Raw genomic sequence first — 22,557 nt, 5'->3', positions numbered from 1 at the left:
CATCCAAGTCTGCACTTGGGATTTAAGTTGGGCCAGCCGCCCTGTAGCAGAGAGGCAACTGAAAACCAAGAGACATATTTGGAGAAGACAGTCATGGACTTGATTTTCAGAGATATTTTCTTCCTGCATAACTACTTGGAAGACTATTACCAAACTACTTGGGAGACTATTGTACCAAAATTAATCTCTTATAAAGTTTCAATGCAAAATAAGTACAAAGGTCATTGCTATAATGTTACCAGTGGGTCTGGACTTCATTTATTAAAATATTTAATCAGTCTTCTGGCTGGAAGGACACTCTGAATTTTGTCTTATATATTTCTCTGACTCAAAGAAAGACTTTGCCCATAACAGAGACATAAGTCACAGGACCAGTCTACCACAGTTCATTGTAACACAGATGGTGATACATGGCTATACAGAGCCCCCTCCCCTCACAACTAGAGACTGGACCAGGAGTGGGTATGACCACTGATCATGCTATAAAATGATGACCTGGACCAATCACATTTCATCTTTCAAGACTTTAACCAGGATATAGAATGAGCTGGTTAACCATGGGATCTGAAGGTGAAAAAGCATCCTAACGTAATGCAACATCACTAAGGGTCACGGCAATCCAAAGCTATAAGTAAGCGAAAGCTTTTCCATAGAGAAAAAATACAGGGCAGGGCAGGAAGAAGTCAGTGGGGTAGCAAAAAGAGAAAGAGGGAGTAGCCCATAAAAGAGTTAGAACCAACACCAATCCACTCCTCCATTCCAGGAGTATCTCCAGGTTCAATTCCAGTTTGTAGTCCCAGAATAAAATCCCCTCCACTTGAGAAAACTGGAGTGGCTCTCTTTCTTGCAAACATGGTAACAAAGGAAAGGGGACCATAAGAGAGTGAGTGGTGTTCAAACTATTTATCAAGAACAGATCACTCAGTATGCCATACCAGAGTGTATCAACTATGTATCACACCATAACATATGTCAACTGGTGCCAGTCTATGGGAGCTCTGCTACAGCGCCAGATATTGCAAATTACCTCTGCACTGGCAGAAAGGGTTAAAACACAAAACATTGCCTCTGGGGCATTCCCACTAGAAACTGGTAACTGTAACTGGAGAGGATTGATATTTGATGCAGCAAAACCATCAGTGGGCTCCTTCCTTTGAAGGCACTGGGCACAATACTTCTTTCTCTGATAAAACATCATCTTAAGGAGACTTTGGCCACTCCACTTTTGAGGGCAGAGATCTCCATCTTGTAAGGGAGAAATGATAAAGTGGAAAGAAATAAAGGTATTGTGACCAGGTCTAACCCCAAATAATATCCTAGGATTATAAAAAAACTTTGTCCTTTCATCTTCCAAAGGAATAAAGGGTCAATACCTACACAGATATGTGCTCACACACACATTTATAGTACATATTATTTTAAAATGAAATGATACAAGAATATATTTGAGTTCAAAAAGTTGAATTATCAAATATCAGATATCCCAATCATTCTGAGCAAAGTTCTCCTAAAAAATAATAAAGCAATGAGGTTTTAATGCTCTAGAGAATACATGTGCTGTGTTTAGTTGCTCAGTCGTGTCCAACTCTTTGCACCACTGTGGACTGTAACCCACCATGGACTGTAACCCACCATGGACTATAACCCACCATAGACTGTAACTCACCAGGCTCCTCTGTCCATGGGGATTCTCCAGGCAAGAATACTGGAGTGGGTTGCCAAGAATACCCTCCTCCAGAGGATCTTCCCAACCCAGCAATCAAACCCAGGTCTCCCGCATTGCAGGAGGATTCTTTACTGGCTGAGCCACCAGGAAAGCCCAGGGAATACATATGTTTCGTCTATTCCACTACTGCTCTGCAAGTCAACACAAAGACCACAGAACACTGGAAGTAAATCTGGCAACTGGAAGGTAAAAGGTCAACTCACACTTAGTTTCCAAGTTAGAGCAAATATGCTACCTCCTTTGGAGAGGTGATGGGGCCATGGAGTGCAGGATCAGAGTTGAGGGAAGTTTAGAATAACTCCAACCTGCACAGTTCTTTACAGTTCATAATCCTGTCTCACCCACATCAGCTCATTTTGACCCTCCTCAGTACAACCCCAAGAATTAGATCCTATTATTACTCTCATTATCTCCATTTTATAGTGAAGAAAACAGGCTTGTAGAGATCAAAAAGACTTCCTGTTTGGGAGAGGCATCCTTTGTGGCAGCCAGACCCTCCCAAACCACATGGGGCAGGATACTTTTCAAAGCCCGGTCTGGTTACATATGTTCTAGCTAGGACCCCAAGCGAAGATCACAGCTGGAATCAGGACCACAGCCTGGCAGCTCTGGCAGTCTCTAACCCCACCCCAGGTGACTGCTCCTGCCTGCCTGGAAAGTCACCACCACTGAAGCCCATCCACCAAACTCTATCCCTACCATATTCACCTTCTGGCTAAAATGCAGATTCGTCCCCCATCCTTGTTCCTTCCCACCCTCACCCTTCCTTCCACTGCTGCCCTCCTGCCAAATCCAATCCTCTGAGCTCAGTGGAACCCTCATTAAAACACCCCCTCTGCCTCCTAGCTTTAATGGCATCTGAATTTGTGTCTTTCGAGATGACTTCTGCAGCTAGGAAGTAACGGCCCTCTTTTCGATGCACTGTTTTCTAAACATGACCTGTTGTTTCCTATCTTCTTGGATTTGGTTTTTTTTGTTTTTTTTTTGTATTGAAATATAGTTGCTTTACAGCAAAGTGAATCAGCTATATGTACATATAGTCCTCTTTTTTGGCTTTTCTCCCTGTTGAGGTCACCACAGAGCACTGAGTTCCCTGTGCTATACAGTAGATTTTCATTAGTATCTATTTTATACACGGTGCTTAGTTGCTCAGTCGTGTCCAGTTTCTTGCAACCCCGTGGACTGAAGTCTTCCAAGCTCCTCTTTCCATGGGGATTCTCCAGGCAAGAATACTGGAGTGGGTAGCCTTTCCCTTCTCCAGGGGATCTTCTCAACCCAGGGAATGGACCCAGGTCTCCCACTTTGCAGGTGGATTCTTTACCACCTGAGCCACCAGGGAAGCCCTATTAACATAAAACCCCAGGGTTCAAGATTTGGGGAAAGGATGAGTGTGTCATGGGAGAAAACCAGAAGCCAAACTTCAGAAGGCAGACCAGCAAAGGAAGGATTTCCAAAGAGAAGTTCCATGGCTTCTTTCCAATCTAACTTGAGCCCCAAGTATACATAGTAGTGTATGTCAACCCCAATCTCCCAATTCATCCCACCCTCCCCTTTGCTCACACTGTTCCCTCTGCCTGAAATGCTCTTTCTGCCACCCTCATTCCCGACCCCTATTTTCCTCTCAAGCACTAACTCATCTTCATGTCTCTTCTCTGGGTATCCACTTCCTTCTATCATAGCTCTCGGCTCTGTGCAAGGTTTTGCAGTGTTCTGCTATTTATAAATCACTCCTTTCTTTTGCTACCATCTACTTTCTTTTTTTTTATTAGCTTATCTTTTGATATTTTATTAATCTAGTTTATCTTTTTATCAAAGGCTAACATGTACATAGTATAAAGAGTAAATAATTCTGTAAGGCTTCACCACACTCCGCATTTCACCTCCCACTCCCAGAAGGTGATCACTTTCAACTCTCGTACCTGATTTCCTTTTGAATTTATTCCTGTGTCACTAAATAACCTGCTTGCAAGGCTACTTTTAAAAACTTTCAGACTCTGTTGACTCATCTGGAAAAGGAAGATGTACTTCCGTCCCTCCTCTTGGTCCCACCAGTATACGCACACTTTCCCACTCCTGTTCCTATTCTCTATCCCTGTAGAGAACGTAAGTTTGGTTAGGTCGACATTTAGCTTCTACATCACTGTGATTGTATAAATGTTCTTCACAGCTAAGCCATTTGTACACTATTATTGTTTTTCCCTTCCTGCATATTTTGCTTCCTTGGGCTAAATAAAGGTCTTGTTGGTTTTCTATGTGCTTCTCACTGATTTACCCTCAAGTTCAAGTGTCTGCCTCCAATGCGGGAGACCTGGGTTCGATCCCTGGGTCGGGAAGATCCCCTGGAGAAGGAAATGGCAAACCACTCCAGTATTCTTGTCTGGAGAATCCCATGGATGGAAGAGCCTGGTAGGCTACAGTCCACGGGGTCGCAAAGAGTCGGACACAACTGAGCGACTTCCCTTCCCTTCCCTTCCCTTCTCCTCTAATTGTATGAATTTCCTCTCAATACATTCCAATGCATTAGGTGTTCTGTTAACTTTCTGTTTTTGGAGAAATCTCCCTGACTGCAACTTGAACTTGTTCTCCATGCCTGCTACACAGCTGTCATCTTGGACCCTCTTCGCACCACTATGCTGGGTATTTCCTTCACCTCTGCTTTGTGTTAGAGCCTGTTTCTTTTTCTTTTTTTTTTTTTTTATAAATTTATTTATTTTAGTTGGGGGCCAATCACTTCACAACATTGCAATAGTTTTTGCCATACATTGACATGAATCAGCCATGGGTTTACATGTGTTCCCCCTCCTGGACCCCCCACCCACCTCCCTCCCCATCCCATCCTTCTGGATCATCCCATTGCCCCGGCCCTGAGCCCTTGTCTCATGCATCGAACATGGAATGGTGTTCTGTTTCACATATGATAATATACATGTTTCAATGCTATTCTCCCAGAATGTCCCACCCTCACCTTCTCCCTCAGAGTCCATAAAATTGTTCCATGCATCTGTGTCTCTTATTCTGTCTCGCATATAGGGTTATCGTTACCATCTTTCAAATTCCATATATATGCATTAGTATACTGTATTGTTGTTTTTCTTTCTGGCTTACTTCACTCTGTATAATGGGCTCCAGTTTCATCCATCTCAGTAGAACCGATTCAAATGTATTTTTTTTAATGGCTGAGTAATATTCCATTGTGTATATGTACCACAGCTTCCTTATCCATTCGTCTGCTGATGGACATCTAGGTTGCTTCCATGTCCTGGCTATTGTAAACAGTGCTGCGATGAACATTGGGGTACACACGTCTCTTTCAATTCTGGTTTCCTCGGTGTATATGCCCAGCAGTGGGATTGCTGGGTCATATGGCAGTTCTATTCCCAGTTTTTTAAGGAATCTCCACACTGTTCTCCATAGTGGCTGTACTAGTTTGCATTCCCACCAACAGTGTAAGAGTAGAGCCTGTTTCTTAAATCCCATGTCTTTGTTTTCTTTAGATTACTTCCTCATCTTGGTAAGTGCATCCTTTAGTTGCCTCGTAGGCAAGAGTGTGCACAGGAAAGAAATTTTTTGAGATCTTTAATCTCTGAAAATATCTTTGTCCTACCTTCATATTTATTGATTCTTCGAGTATAGAATTCTTGGTTGCAAATTATTTGCCTCTCAGATTTTGTAAGTATTATTCCACTGTCTTTTAGCTTCAGGTGTGGCTGTCCTTGATGTTCTGAAATTTTACAGTGCTGTGCCCTGGTGTAGCTCCAGTTGCATTCATTATGCTGATTCTGGAAATCCAAGTCACTCATTTTGAGGAATTTTTACTGAGCCTTTTTTTCAGTGATTCTTTTTTTCCCACCTGACTTATTCCTTCCAGAGTTCCTATTACTCAAGTTCAGATCTCCTGGAGGCCTTTCACTTTGCTTTCCTCTTTCCCAGGTCTGCCTTTTTCCTCTGCTCCAAGGAGATTCTTGCCTGGAGAATTCCATGGACAGAGGAGCCTGGTGGGCTAGAGTCCATGGGGTCACAAAGAGTCAGACACAACTGAGTGAATAACAATTTCAAGAAGATTTACCCAATTTTATTATCATTCACTCATTCTCTTAACAAATTTTTGTAGAGCGTCTACTGTATACAAAGTAAAATTCAAGATGCTGGAAATGTTGCTGTGGAAAAAAAAAAAAATTCCATTATCGATCATACAGTATTTGGACCCAACTACTGAGCTTTTGGTTTCTGCTGCCAAATTTTAAATTTCCAAAAGCTGTTTGTGATCTCTGAGTGTTCCTTCTTCACAGCATCCTATTCTGGGTTTTGGCTGCACTGTATTCTCTTATCATCTCTTATCTCTTTGAGCATTTTGATAGATTTCTTTGAAGTTTTTTTTGCTTCTTACACATTTGCCATTTCCTCAAAGTTGTCTTTGTTTGTTTGGTTTGGTTTATGTCTTTCATGTTAGGTGCTTTCCTCAAATACCTGTATCTATTTATATTTAAAAGTGGCAAGTTTCAGCATCACTAATCATCAAAGAAATGCAAATCAAAAATACAATGAGATAACACCTCACACCTGTCAGAATGGCTATCATCAAAAAGAGAAGAAACAAGTGTGGGTGAGGAGGTAGAGAAAAGGCAAACTTTGTGCACTGTTAGTGGGAATGTAAGTTGGTGCAGCCACTGTGGAAAATAGTATGGAGGTTCCTTGAAAAATTGAAAATAGAACTAACATAGTGTAGTGAAGTGAAAGTCACTCAGTCGTGTACGACTCTTTGTGACCCCATGGACTGTAGCTCACCAGGCTCCTCTGTCCATGGAATTCTCCAGGCCAGAACACTGGAATGGGTAGCCTTTCCCTTCTCCAGGGGATCTTCCCAACCCAGGGATGGAACCCAGGTCTCCCACATTGCAGGTGGATTCTTTACCATCTGAGCCACCAGGGAAGCCCAAGAATACTGGAGTGGGTAGACTAGCCCTTCTCCAGGGGATCTTCCCAAAACCCAGGAATCAGATTGAAGTCTCCTGCATTGCAGGCAGATTCTTTACCAGCTGAGCTACCAGGGAAGCCCCAGAACTACTATATGATTCAACAGTTCTGTTTCTTGGTATTTATCTGAAGACAAAAAAAAAAAACAAAACATTAATTAGAAAAGATAAATGCACCCCTATGTTCACTGCAGCATTATTTACTATAGCCAAGACATGGAAACAACCTAAGTATCCAATCACTGATGAATGGATAAAGAAAATGTGGTGTGCTTACATGTGTATAAATATATGAATATTATTCAGCCATAAAAAGGAAGAAGTCTTGCCATTTGCACAATATAGGTGAAACTTCAGGGCATGATTCTAAGTTAAATAAGTCAGACAGAGAAACAAATACCATTCAGGCTCATTTATTGTGGAATATTAAAAGCAATAATAATCAGTTCACTTACACACAGATCAGTGGTTGCCAGAGGCAGGGGTGGGGTGTAGCTGCTGCTGCTATGTGCTCAGTTGTGTTCTACTCTTTGTGGCCCCATGGACTGTAGCCCGCCAGGCTCCTCTGTCCATGGGATTTCCCAGGCAAGAATACTGGAGTGGGTTGCCATTTCCTTCTCCAGGGGATCTTTCTGACCCAGGGATCAAACCCAGTCTTTTGCATCTTCTGCGTTGGCAGGCAGATTCTTTACTGCTGCACCACCTGGGAAGCCTGGGTGGGGTGTAGGGGGTGGAAAAATCGAAGAAGAGGCTCAAAAGTTACAGACTTTCAGCTATAAAGTAAATAAGTCATGGGGGGTGTAGTGTATAGCATGGTGACTGCAGTTAATAATAATATATGGTGAATGCAGTTAACAATATGTCTTGCATATCTGAAACTTGCTAAGAGAGTAGATCTTCAAAGCTCTCATCATAAGAAAAAAAAGTTGTAACTATGTATAGTGACTGATGGTAACAAGACTTACTGTGATGGTCATTTTGCAATATATACAAGTACTGAATCATTATGTTGTACACCTGAAGCTAGTGTAATGTTATATCTTAATTATACTTCAATTTAAAGAAAAAAAAGATGGCATGCTAAAACTGATTGGAAGCTCTATGTATATGGCTCGGCCCACTGACCTTGTAGATCTGGCTCTACTATTCTTGCAGAACCTCTGATATTAATTCCTTTAGGTCTTTTCTTTTGGACTGGTCAGATTTCCCAGAAAAATCTTAGGACCATTCAATTATATTAACTTTTACCTAATCCCCTATTTCAATACAGTAATCTCTAACTGCCCTCTGTCCTTGGTACAGAGACTCCCTGTGTTACCTTACATACAATGAAGATGGACATCCTTCTGGTTGCACAGGTAATATAGCAATGGCGATGATAATGATAGTACTAGTTATCTATTGCTGCATAACAACTTACCCCAAAATTTAGCAGCTTAAAACAACAAGCAGTATCTCCGAGCTTCTGTGAGTCAAGACACATGCCTCCACCCTCAGATCTCTCACGAGATTCTAACAAGAAGTCAGCCGAAGCCAGTCCTATCTAAAGTTTCAACTAGGGGAAGATCCTGACAGTGCCCTGGATTTTATCTTCACTTGGAAGGTATTTCTTAATTTTAGCACTGTTTGCCATCTGGAGAGGCTGAGAAATTCATCAAGGCCTGGCTCTTTTTTGTTTATTGGTATTTCCCTCAATATATCTCTGTCCTCTTGCCTTTCACTATAAGCAAGAAGGAAACACCAGGCAGCACCTTCACCACTGTACTTTGAAATCTCCTTAGCTAGATGATTCAGTTCGCTGGGCACATTTTTTACTTTTTACTTTCCACATCACTGTAGGCGATAATATCAAGTTTCTGCCACAGCATCTCAAAGACCTCCCTTCCTCAAATTTCCATAAAATGTTTCTATTTCCCTTTGAGATCTCACTGGCAGCATCATCAAAGTTCAAATTTCTACATCTGTTCAACTTAACTTAGGTTTTCTCAAATACACACAGCAGAAAATCTTCCAGGCCTCATCCACTGGCCAATTAGAAATCTACTCCATATTTTTAGGTGTTTGTTACAGCATCACCTCTCAGGTGGGACCAAAACCTCTATTAGATAGCTATTGCTATATAACAAATTATCCCAAACTTAGAAGCTTAAAGCATTTATTATCTCATCATTCCTATGGGTCTAAAATCCAGACATGGCTTGGCTGGGTGTCTCTACCTCAAGGTCCCTCTCAAGGCTGCCGTCAAGGAGCCAGCTGAGAAGAGAATCCAGTTCCAAGCTTTTACACATCCTGCTGCCAGCGTGCAAGTCCTCATGGACTTTGACAATGAAGACCTCAGTTCTTTGCTTGCCATCAGTCTGGAGCTTCCCTAGGTTCTCTGCCATGTGGGCCTTTCCAGAGGGTAGCTCACAACATGGCAATTGGTTTCCCCTGGAGAAAATGAGTAAGAGAGTGAGAGCGGGAAGCCCATGGCCAAATCAGTCTTTTTCATAATGAAAGCCGAGAAGTGACACCATTACTGCTCCAAAATTTTGTTGGTTAGTTGTGAGACACTATGTCCAGTCCACACTCAAGGGGATAGGATTACACAAGAGCATAGATACCAAGTGATAGGAATCTTTGAGGGTCATCTTGGAGACTGTCTACCACAATCTTATAACTGAATGTAATATAATTATCACCAATAAAAGCAAGACATGAGCCAAGGCACTGAGAAGTCACACAATAACAGAAACACAGAACAGAGAGGAAAGGCCTTCTCTTTAGAGTGAGTGAAAGTCGCTCAGCCATGTCTGACTTTTTGTGACCCCATGGACTATACCGTCCATGGAATTCTCCTGGCTGGAACACTGGAGTGGGTAGCCTTTTCCTTCTCCAGGGGATCTTCCCAACCCAGGGATCAAACTGGGGTCCCCTGCATTGCAGGCAGATTCTTTGCCAGCTGAGCCACCAGAGAAGTCCTTTCTCTTTAGGGTGGTTACTGCCAATTTCACATTGTGGTTTTGAAGTTTTCACTGGCACACTGGCTGCTTTGTTGGTTGGTAGTGCAAACTTCCCAAGATCTCTAAAATCTAATTATGGTTGTTATGCAACAATATTCACAATATTAAATTTATGTGAGTCAAGTATTGTATAACTAGGGGTACTATTAAGATCTGGAGGAGAGAAATATACACTGAGAAGTATAATCATTATACCCATGAAATTCACAGCATAGAAGGAACCTCAGCTTCCTGGGGTGACACTTTCAATTCCTGCCATAACTTGTCCGGCTTTCCTGCTTGCCTCCCTCTACTTCATACTGATATCGATTCATAGGATTCATCACTGATTAGCATCTAAGCCATTCACCCATCCACTGGTCAACCACAAGATACTAATTGAGCACCTGCTGTATGCTAGGCCTGCACTAGGCACTTGAGAGAATTAGTCATGGTCCCCATCCTTCAGAAGCACACAGTCTGAAGGAGTAGGTGAACATATACAAACCTTTGGGCTGAGTGGATGGGTCCAAAACAATATTCCAGGTGGTGGTCATAACAAGGGTACAGCAGAACCAAAACTTGTTCCTTGTTTTAAAGTTATGTCCAATATAAGGAAGTGGAGGAGAAAATTCATGGCTGGGATGTCTGTTTGTCTTCATAAATCCCATGAAGATGTTTCTCTGCCTAGGAGCATCAGAGGGCAGTAAGTAGAAAGGTCAGGGAAAACTTTCTCACTCAGACTTGTCTAAAATAAAGCAGGTTGCCATGGAAACCACTCTATTTATTTATTCTATTTATTCTCTTTTTCTGTTCCAATCATGGCCTTTCACTTTCTCCACTAAGCCTTGCTCCTTCTCTTTCATTCTTAGATCCTTGACTGTGCCACTCTTTTTGCCTACAGCACTCCCTCAACCCAATCTTCCTCCATCTTCCCAGCTCCTACTTCCCTCTCAGCTCAGCTTGGATGCTACTTTCTCTGGAAATGCCTTCTATAAGCACCACCACCCACAGACCAGAGTGATCCCCATTAGCCTCAGAGTTGTCCCTGCTCGAACATTCTTCATCACTATTCAGTGTCTGCCTCTCCAGATTGGTGGACTGTAAGCTCCTTAAGGGCCACCAAGGCTGTTATTTGTCATCTTCCCAGAACCTAGCAGAGTGCACAGCATATGAGAATGTGCAGGTGAATGGATGAATGGAAAGTGAACAGAGCATTCTCTCTCCCTGCAAGAGGCTAAATGGCCATTTGATGGGAATGGCATAGAGAAGATTCTGGATGAGGCAACAGGGTTGGGGCTTTCAGGTGGACAACGTGAACTTTTTGCTCCATTCCAACTCTACAGTTTTAGGATATATCAAAGGATAAAGCAATAATAACCTCACTATTTCTCTATCTGCTCCTTCATAATAAAGGAATAATAAAGTCCAGTAATTTAGTATCGTTGCAAATCAACCCCCCAAACAAGACCAAGTACAAAGGAAATGATCTTTTATTAAAGATAGATTTGAAGGGTCAAATGTAACTATTGATTTCTTTCGTCACTGCTGCTCTGCAAAGGTAAATAAGACGTCTGATGGAGTGGGAGACCCTCTTAGAGTCCATGTTCTGAGCTGAATTCTGACTCATCTTTTAGTGCCTGAGCCTCCCTACCGGGGCCACACTTGCAGGATGGTTGTTCGTACGTGATTTGGCTCATAGCCAACCTTGAGAATTCAGCGAACACTATGAAACTTCCCCCTGAATGCACATAGACACATATATTTAGAAAGCTGCTTACTATTCATCTCCCTTGAGATCATACAGACGTCAGGCTGAGACGCCCGGCCTAGCATGAAGCAGTTACCAAGGTTTTATGTTCCTGAGAACATAGGTCACCAAAAGCACCGCTTTCCTTTCTTTCTCAAATCCTAGGGGTGACGGCAACCAATGCAGATCTGACAGCCACCAGGCTCACCAGCCACTGGCAGACACTGAACAATCTGGAAAATTTGTTAGCTGGATTATTAGTCCAGCTCATTGAGCTCTGGGTCTAGGTGTTCAGTGTGGGATCTCAAGTGAAAACACAGCAAGAGGGAAAGACCCATGGAGAGTTCAAAGAGTGAGAGATGTGGATGAGGAGAGACAGGATACAGAGATAGCCTGAGGAAGGTACCAATGATACTCAGAGAAAGAGGTGCATCCTAGGAACCAGGGGCCAGGATGGGAGCTTGGTTGCCTTGGGCATGGCCTCCCCGCAGTGGGCCCCCAGTGCCCGCACAGCGGCCATGAGATGAGGCAAAGATGGACAGCTGAAAAACTGTTTAACTTGTTAGCACGTTAATCAATAAGAACCAGTGTAACATTTGTGCTTTGCATCCCTCTTACTTACACAGAAGACAAACTGAAGAAAACTCTATTTTTCCAGCCTTAAATATTTTCTCCCCAGAGCCAACCTCCTTCAAAATCTACAGCGGTATGGTGAGTGGGGAGATGAAGCACTTGGCTATGCTATACTTAGCTCTGACTCAAAGACCAGCTCTTCAAGCTCTTCGCTTGCTCCTTCTCTCCAGCTGGTTTCAAGAGCAGCAAAACACCCCAATTAAATCGCCAAGAATTTGCAGTCTCCTGTTGAGGCTTCTGCTGTTTCTTATCCTGGAGCCTGGAAGAGTGGTTGGGAAGAGGAGGACAGCAGCTCTGGGGGCAGAGGTCAAGTTCAGTCCCCCTTTACCCAACCCTCCCAGAGCAGATAACCCTCAGACCACCCTACCCTGGCCAATAGCAGGGTGATCCTACCATGACTTCAAGGCTCACCTCAGGGCTTCTGAAGGCTTCTCTGACCCTCGCAGGCCAGGGAGATGGGAGATGCAGCAACAGTGGTTAAGAGTGTCAGACAGAACCAGTTCTGAACCCCAGCCTGCCTCTTACCACCCCTTTATCTCCACTTACTTAGCCTAAGTTCCAGCTCTGTTATCTGTAAAATGATCTGAATAATACCTGCCACCTAGGGTTGATGTGACTATTACATGTGACAGTGCAGGGAATGCTTTTAGCATAATATATATTCATGGCAGCAATTCAGCAAACATCAACCGCTATGATTAAACCTTCCCCTCTCTCCACCAAAACATCGAATTAAGCCTGTATGCTGAGAAGGGGGTGACAGAGGATGATTAGATGGCATCATCGACTCAATGGACATGAGTTTGAGCAAACTCCAGGAGTTGGTAAAGGACAGGGAAGCCGGGTGTGCTGCAGTCCATGGGGTCGCAAACAGTCGGACACAACTGGCTGACTGAGCAACAACAAAGCCTGTATGCTGGCACTTAACCACACTGGGTTGAAATGGGCTCATTTCACCACTCCTCAGAAAAAAGCCTACTCCAGCTCCAGCACCTGTCATAACATGGGTGCTTCGTAAGCGTTTGACACATAGTGAAGTTAAGAGCTAGAAAGGAGGGACGTCCCGGGTGGTCAGTGGTTATGAATCCACCTTCCAATGCAGGGGACAAAGGTTTGGTCACTGATCAGGGAACAAGCCACAGGGCAACGAAGCCTGTGTGCCACAGCTCCTGAGCCTGTGTGCTCTGGAGCCCCCACCACAACTGCAGAGAAGCTCTTGGGCCATGTAGGGAAAGAGCAAATTAGCCAAGATGGTAGTGGTCAGGCTCTCTCGCCTCATATTGTGTAAATACATGGTTATGTAACAGCTGAGATCACATAGCATAGCGCAGGCACGTCATGATGTACCCGCTTGGCCATGGGCGGCTCTTGTTCTGTAAACATATATAAGCTCCACCTGAAAAAGCCCTTGCTCCAAGGCTGTGCCTGCTGGGTCAACCACAAGAGGAGAATACAGCATGTCTGCTGCTGCCACAGCCGCTGTGCCAGTCAGGAGAGAATAAACATGTCTGCGGTTCCTATGGCTCCTTGAGTTTTCGGAATTCCAGCTCCCTCGTTCATACCCTGCCTACCCTGGGTGCAGCGAACAGTGAGATACAGCAAGACAGGCCACAGGAAAGATCCTCGTGCAGCAACTAATACCCAACACAGCCAAATAAGGAAGTAATAAATAAATATTTTAAAAATAATAATAGTAATATTTTTTTAAAGCTAGGAAGGAAGAAGTTACAATATCTCTTGCCACTAAAGTCCCACACCAGGCAATCCTCAGACACCGGCTGGGTGTCCCACAATTTAACTCAGCTCTGACACTACCTGGAGGCGATATCAGATTCCACAGGTTAAGGGTTCATTCCTACAAGACCCCCACACACACCCCACTTTAAGCACCAATCACAAGTCACCTGTGCTTTTTGACTGACTGGCTATAAATCACAGCTTCCCTTGACTCCCTCCTGGCGGTCAACTGATGTGCTAGAGAAGCTTCTAGAACTCCAGAAAACAGTATACTTACTATATCACCAGTTTTTTATAAAAGGATGTAACTCAGGAATAGCCAGATAGAAGAGAACTGTAGGGCAAAGTATAGGGGAGGGGCACAGAGCTTCCATGTGCTCTCCAGGTGCACCACCTCCTGGCATCTCCACTTGTTCACCAACCCAGAAGCTCTTTGAATCCCATACTTTAGAATTTTTTTTTTTTTACTTTTTTCTTTTTCCTTTTTTGGCCACCTCTTGCTGCATGTGGGATCTTAGTTCCCAGACCAGGAATTGAACCCATGCCCCCTGCCTTGGTAATGTGGATTCTTAACCACTAGACCACCAGGAAGTCCCTCCATATTTCAGAGATTTTTACAGAGGCTTCACTGGGTAGATGTGGTTGATTAAATCATTGTCCATTGACAACTGATTCCATCTCCAGCCCCTCCCTCCCCTTCCCCACAGATTGGGAGATGGTCCAGTAGGGCTGAAAGTTCCAGGCCGCTAATCACTTGGTTGGTTCCCTGGCAACCAGTTCCCATCCTGTGCTATCTAAGGGCCATCCAAAAATTACCCCATAACATAAACTCAGGTGTGATTGAAGCGGGGCTTGTTATGAATAACAAAACATTCTTTTTCATTTATGACTCTTATCATTTAGGAAATACCAAGGCTTTTAGTTGCTCTGGGCCAAGAACAGGAACAAGGCAGTTCTTATCATAAATCACATTATAGGAGCATACTACACATAGGGTCAGCTCACATCTTCCTATCAATATGGATGCAGAAGGAGCTGTGGAACCTACTCGGGCTTCTGGAATTCTCTCTGTAATATGCTATTATTTCTGGTTTGTTCTCTCCGACTTGCCTATTCAACCCCTTGCCCTTTAAACTAAATGGGTCACGTGGGGAAGGGACCCCTGCCTCCACTTAAGGTCTGTGAACTTGGTGAAACCTTCAGCCATCAGCTGAGGCAGAATTAACATTCGTTAATTCTCAAGACAGCGGTCCTGGGCCCTCATCTGCATGGGTTATAACATACCCTGTGTTGTCTTCAAGGCAGAAACAGCCCTAAGAACCACTCAACCGGCTCCAGGAAATAGCTAAATGGCAGGTCAAATTGCCCATAACTTTGACGAGAAGGACGGCTGGATGATTCCGGCGCCTCTCTGGGGAGAAATGAAATTCAGAATCCACATGTCAAGAAAAGGAATCATAAAAAAAAAAAAATACCCGATGCAGAATTTACATTCTGCCATAAAACAGGGAAGGACTCAGGATGCAGAGGGATCCTTCTGTTCCACCTCCCTCGCCCTCGGCTGGACCAGACTGTTTGCTTTCAGACGATTCCTGTCAGGGCCAGACAACCCAGACACTTGCAATTATAGCATATCAATTTGTTTTTAAATTATAAGGTTGCCGGGAAGAGTTGACTCCCTGCCGGAAAGAGGCTGCACGGTGCTTCGGGGCGGGAGCCCCGCGATGCGCTGCGACCACCCACCCGTCCAAACGCTAAGGGCTTAGGCACCTGCGCCTGCAACCCACGCTGGGTCCCACCCAGCTGGGCCAACTCGGATGCCGCCCCTCCCTCACTCCAGGAGCTCTGGGCCTGCGAATGCCCCACCTGGCTGGCCCAGAACGTGCACAGTCGCTAGAGGCGTCCTCCTCAAACCCAAGCGTCCTTGCAGGCGTTTCCCGTCCCCTGCTGTGTGTGTGTTTGCACTCACACAGGGTTGAGATGAGTGGGGGAGGCGATCCAAGCAGTGGGTCTCGCGGGCTTTCCCGGGTGAAGGCCCCCCTTCCTCCTCGTCCGTGCGGGAAGGCCACTGTCAAGTCGGCTCATACACGTGGGCGGCGGTCCTCATCCCAGGGTGAACGTGGCCTCCGTTCCCTCACAGAGTCAAGCTCCCTTCAGATGGAGGGCTCCAGAGCTAGTCAGGGGACTGGCAAGGAGACTTCACCCCCTTTACCACATGGTGGGCGGTGAGGACAAACCTCACCTTTCAAGATTTTCCTAGCTGTCCCTCCCTCCCCAGCCCTCTCTCCTCATCACCAGGGTCCTTCCTCTCCTTAAGGATTCTCTTCCACAGCGAAATGGTGGCCCGGCCCTGAATGCGTTCTTGTGCAGAGTCTCTGATAGGGCCTAGAGGTCAGCAAAGTCGTGTGAGCTTCTCTCTCCGTGGACGTTGAGGGGTGGTCAGAGCAGCACCTGTCTCCTGGGTGGAGGGAGCGATGTGGGTGCTTCAAAGGCACTAAGGACTTCCTCCCCCAGAGCCAACTACAACCAGCCTCCTCTCAATTTTCTGAGGGGCAGACACCTCTCGCTCACAAGAATTTGTCTTCTTTCAAAACTCATATATTCATTTTAGCTCTGGGACTTGGATACTGTTCCTTCTGAAGCAATTATCCTGGCCTTTCTATGACAAAGAATCCTTTCTCTCCTTCCTGGGTCAACTCGTTACAAAGGGCTCCCAAATGTCCCTGGGCTTCCCTGGTGGCTCAGATGGTAAAGAATCTGCCTGCAATACAGAAGACCCAGGTTCAATCCCTGGATTGGGAAGATCCCCTGGAGGAAGGCATGGCAACCCACTCCAGTATTCTTGCCTGGAGAATTCCATAGACAGAGGAGCCTGGCAGGTTACAGTTCATTGGTCACAAAGAGGGACTGAGCTACTAACACAAATACACAAATACCCCTACCTGAGCTCTCTAGGACAATGGAGCCAGGCTCCCAGATGTCACTTATCATGATTTGGGTGAGGGTAAGGACAATTTCAGTTCATTCTGCAGTTGATATAAACTGAGGCATCTCCAACATCCCTACATCATGCGATCCCCTTTTGCAGAGTCCTGCTGCTCCCCTGCCAGCGCAGAAGCCAAAGCATCCCCAGAACCTTAGAAGGAATCAGCCTTTCCAAGGAAGGTGGGAAGTATGGTAGGTGACAAGACCCAGAAACACCTCTGGTGCCAGGTCACGTGGATTTCCAGACCAGAAAGCCCCTGGTCACTAGACGGATCACTAGACGGAGCTCAGATCACCAGGCAGAGCCCAGTGAATGCCTGGGAATTTCAGAGATATGAGAGGCTGTTATTCCTTACTAAGCAGCTGCTGCACCTTCATTTTGGTTTTAATTTTTGAGATGCTGAGGCCTCCAGAATTCTCTTCCAGATTATTCCCCTGCTCTGGAGAACCTGGGTGTTAAAAAAACACCTTTCTGTCTCTAATGAGCCTTTTCTTCATCAATTATACATAGTCTAGTGCTTGACATCTTCAGAGAAAAATTCTGTCACTATTCCCCATACTCTGAAAATCTGCTTTCTCCCTTCATTTTTTCATTAAGCCTCTAGAAAATAACACTACTAAAATAACTTACCTTGCATCTCACTCACGTCACCCTCTGAAACCCAGGTTGCATGCTCACAACTCAAACATCTGCTACTGAAGTCTGCAGGGACCTCCTTATCGTGAAATCTGATAGCTCCACATGATGAGAATTTCTGACCTCTTGCCAACAGCACCAACTTGACTGCCATATTGAACCACATTCTCCAGCCTAAGTTGAAAGTCCATATACCCACAGCCCTACGCAGCATTTTGACTGCCATCCAATGAGAAATCTCCAAGCTAAGGCACTGCTCAATGCTTCATACATGGAAACTGAAATAATAAATATTTATTATTATTTAAGCCATCAAACTGAGGGCAATTTACCATAAGCAATAGATGTTGTTGTTCAGTCACTAAGTCATGTCCGACTCTTTGTGACCCCATGAACTGTAGCATGCCAGGCTTCCCTGTCCTTCACCATCTCCCTGAGTTTGCTTAAACTCATGTCCATTGAGTCAGTGATGCCATCCAACCATCTCATCCTCTGTCACCCCGCTTCTCCTCTTGCCCTCAATCTTTCCCAGCATCAAGGTCTTTTCCAATGAGTTGACTCTTTGCATCAGGTGGCCAAAGTATTGGAGCTTCAGCATCAGTCCTTCCAATGAAAATTCAGGACAGATTTCCTTTACAATTGACTGGTTTGATCTCTTGAGTCCAAGAGACTCTCAAGAGTCTTCTCCAGCACCACAGTTTGAAAGCATCAATTATTTGGTGCTTTGTTCTTTCTCTTGAGCCTTGTATCCACATGCCTAGATGTCCTAGCTCTGTTCTCGAATATCCCAAAGACAACTCAAATTTAGCACTCCTGAACTACACACATTTTCCCTCCATCAACTTTTTCCAAATTCACTTCTCCACCTGCTCCCCACCTCACTGAATGCTGGCAGCATCTTCACAGTCACTGAAGCCAGAAACCCAAATATCATCCTTGCCTCCTGTCTCTCCCTCCATGTATTACCCATCATCAGTTCTGACAATTGATTCTTCCTTTAAGTAAATATCTCTTAAATCCATGTACCTCTCTCCAGCTACTTCAATTCAGACCATCATCATCTCTCTTATGAGTTATCACAACAGCTTACTTAGCTGGACTCCTTGCTTATTCTTACCTTCTTCAACTCAAGTTCTTTTTATAAGAAAACATTTCAACCATGTCATATGTCAACCCCTATTTAAAACCTTTCTATGGCATCACCATGCCCTTGGAATAAAACCCAAGCCACCATCACAGCTCACAGAATGCTATGAAATGTCCAGCCCCCAGCCTCCTGCTTTGCCATCCCACCTGGGCGTGCCTTCCCGTACACATTCTCTTCTTCTACCTGGAACCAATACCATTTCCCTCCAGACTCGTAGCTGTCACCGGACTGACTCTTACTCATTCTCCAAATTTCAGTCTGAAAGTTGCTTCTTCCAGAAGCCCTCCCTGAACAATCCTGACCACATCAGGTCCAATTGCAGGCTAGTTCTCCAGGAAGCGGAGCCAGAGACAGAGGTGAACATGCAGGAGGTTTATTAGAGGATGCTCTCCCAATCAACACCTGTGGGAAAGAAGGGAGGAGAAGTGGGCCAAGAGAGATGCTGAGCTGTAATACAGCCCCCCAAAAGGCCTCAGCTGATCTCACAGGGATTCTGTGACTCAGATGACCCTTCAGAACTGTCCCAAGTTGGGGCAAGGGGTTGGGCCTTCATACACACAATCCATCAGTCATTGGATGTGGCTACCCTGAGAAGAAGCACTATCTGGGACCAGACGGCTCTCCCAGGAGACAGGAACCTCCACAGGGCGCCCACGGCTGAGGGCCCTCCTGCTGCCACAGCTCCCAGCGGCTGAGGGGGTATGTCCTTGGTCTCTATCTGGGACTCTCCTAGGAACCTCTGCTGTTTCCTCCTGTACCCTGTACTCACTCACACAGCCCTGTACATTGCCTGACTCCATCCTCTGCCTTCTAAGCACAGTTCACACCTTTTTCAACTCTCCAGCCCAGCACCTAACACTATCTGACATACAGTAAGTGCTCAATAAAACGCTGTTGAATTTGAAGGAGAAGAGGGAATGAGACTTGTTCAGGGGTCCCTGGAAACGCTCCTTCCCTGAGCTGCCACCTCGGCTTCCACCTGAGGCATGATCAGACGGCCCTCCTAAGGTGGGTCTTTTCCCAGAACAGACGGTGGAACCAGCCCTGAGCCCTGGAGGAAGAAGCCTGGGCACTCTCCCCGCTGCTGGGTCAGCCATCTGCCCCTGGAAACGCAGAGCTGGAATTAACAAGTCTGATGCAGTCAGATGCCCCAGAGGAATATTTTTTTTCCTCCTCATTTTATTCTCATTTATTACATTTTAAACTGCCCTTGAAGACTCCAGCCTAACACAGAAATCAAACACAACAAAACAATGTGTTTGTTTCTTATTAGTATGACAGAGCGGACAGCATTGCTCCAGCCAAGCTGTGAGGTGTGGTAGAAAAATCAACCGTCTTCCTCATGTCTCCAGTGGGCCCAGCATTCCCCCACAGAGGTCAAGACCCCAGCTCCTGGGAACCCCAGCTGCCTGCACACAGATTCACCTGCAGGCTGCTGCCAGGACAGGCCATGAGCCTTTGGGTAGCTTTCGCTGCCTGGGGAAGCCCAGTGTGGGGAGGAGGGAGGTGAGGAAGTTGTGCCTCAAAATAGCTCACTATGGCCTGGGTTCTCCAGCATCAGCTCTATGCCCTGCAGCCTTGATCGTTGGGGAGGGGTCTTCAACAACTTCCTGTGAAATGGACACGGTGCCCCTAGAGGAGAGTCACGTGCATCCCCAGGCCTGTCCTGGGGTCACTTATATTCCTGCCTCCGTCTCAACCCTCAGCTGGGCCCTCCCACTGGACAAGAGACGTTCCATAGCAACTTGCTACTTATTAATTTATTTTGGCTGGGCCTTGGTTGCTGCACACGGGCTCCTCTCTTGGTGCGGTGAGCAGGGGCCACTCTAGTTACAGTGCACCAGCTTCTCATTGCGGTGCCTTCTCTTGGTGCAGAGCACGGACTCCAGCTGTGGGCTCTAGGCACAGGGCTTTAGTTGCTCCACAGCAGGTGGGGTCTTCCTGGACCAGGGATCAAACCCGTGTCCCCTGCAGACGAATTTTTAACCACTGGACCACCAGGGAAAGCCCGAAAGCATCCTTTTGGATCCAGGAACATCTTGAGATAATGCAAGAACAATTTACGTACATCAGTGGCAAGTAAAGTGGGCTTAAATTGGATGATTGTATAACTTACCCAAATTAGGACACTTTGGAAAGCAAAGGAGAGTGCCATTAATAATTAAGCCCAGAATGATACAAATATTGAATCATTATGGTCTACACCTGAAACTAATAAAATGTTTGTCAATTATACCTCAATTTTTAAAGAAATCCATTAAGCCAAGACATGAGGAAATTGTGACTGTCTAGTTTTAACTCTCCCATCCCACACCTGAGCTTTCAACCCTTCCCTGACCCTCCCTCCAAGCCTCACACACCTTGAGCCTCACCCAGAGGGCAAGGGGTGAGGATAGAGTAGCCTGGACGAAGTGCAGGTCAGGACTAGATATGGTCCAGAGAAGGGACGAGGCCCAAACAGAGGTGGTGCATGCTTCCCAGGAATCCCCATAGTGCCAGAACAAGGCGGTTTTGTGGAGAGGAAGGTTCTGAGAAGAGCAGTGGGAGGAAAACCCAAATCAAGCCCCCTCCCATCCCAGCTGGCCCTAAGCAAGCCCCACCCTCTATGTTCCAAGGAGGCGGCAGCTCTTCCCTTCAGGCTTCTGTTTGCTGATCACACTGGGCCTCAGGAGGTTTGGGTCTTCACAGGAGTAAAGAGACCAGAGGCTACTGATCCACTAACCACTGGAAGCCCAAGCAACCAGGGGTCATTGTAGGGAGACTGGATGCTAAGCCCAAGCCCTGAATTCTGAAGTTGTGTGTGTGTGTGCTGGTGCATGTGAGCTGGTGCATGGGTACTGGTGTGTGCTGGTGTGTGTGTGCTGGTGTGTGTGTGCTAGTGTATGTGTGCTGGTGCATGTGTGTGCTGCTATGTGCTGGTGTGTGTGCTGCTATGTGCTGGTGTGTGTTTGTGCTGGTGTGTGTGCTTGGGTGTATGTGCTGGTGTTTTGCTGGTATGTGTGTGCTGGTGCATGTGTGCTGCTTGATGTGTGCTGGTATATGTGTATGCTGGTGTGTGTGCTGGTTGTGCATACTGCTCTGTGTGTGCTGGTGTATGTGCTGATGTGTGTGCTAGTGTTTTGCTGGTGTGTATGTGCTGGTGTATGTGTGTTGGTGTGTGCTGGTGTGTGTTCTAGTGTGTGTGCTGGTGTATGTGTGTTGGTGTACGTGTGCTGGTGTGTGCTGATGTGTGTGTGTGCGCCAGTGTGTGTGTGTGTTGGTATGTGTGTGTTGTTACGTGTGCTGGTGCACGTGTGCTTGCGTACCTGTGTGCTGAGATGGCACTGTGTCTTTCCCACAGCCATGTGTGTCAGAGTTTTCTCTCTGTGCTTGCAGGGACAGGGAGAAGCAAAAACATCAACAGGACACCTTCCTCTCTCCCCCTCACAGCCTCAGAGGAATGAACCTCCTGAAACCACTCCTCTGCTACCTGCTGGGTGGGTATTTGTGTAAAGCCCTGAGGCTGAGAAGATGGCCCACAGAGCCCCCACAGGCAACATCCAGGCGTAACCAGCTGATGGAGAAACTCTTCTTGTGGCAGTGGACAGAACATATATTTGAAAGGTGGGCTGATAGACAACAGACTTCTAGAAGTCTCCACCATGCAGATGACTATCTGGGTGTGGTGACTCAACGCAGCTGAGGTCGACCACTGTAAGGTGCTGCCCAGATACCCAGGCTCCAGGACTGCCAGCTTCACTGGCCACCAATCCAGTAAGAAACATCAGGTGATGCGGGCAGAGACACTGGGTGGCTCTCCCTTCAGGGAAACTGAACTGAAGATACATCTGACTCGTGGCTGACAGGAAAGACTGAGGAGCCAGCCAGGCCGGGGCGGTCACAGAACTGAAACCAGCCCTCCGATGTCAGCCCCCAACACCCTGCCCACTGCCCCCCCAAGATCCAGCACAAAAGGCAGCCTGCTGTGTCAGAAAGAGCAACAGAACAA

Source organism: Giraffa tippelskirchi, chromosome 11 (genome assembly GCF_054371585.1).
Source record: "Giraffa tippelskirchi isolate mGirTip1 chromosome 11, T2T-mGirTip1v1.2.pri, whole genome shotgun sequence".
Lineage (NCBI taxonomy): Eukaryota > Metazoa > Chordata > Mammalia > Artiodactyla > Giraffidae > Giraffa > Giraffa tippelskirchi.
The sequence above is the reverse complement of the archived record's forward strand: the minus strand, read 5'-3'. Positions refer to the sequence as shown.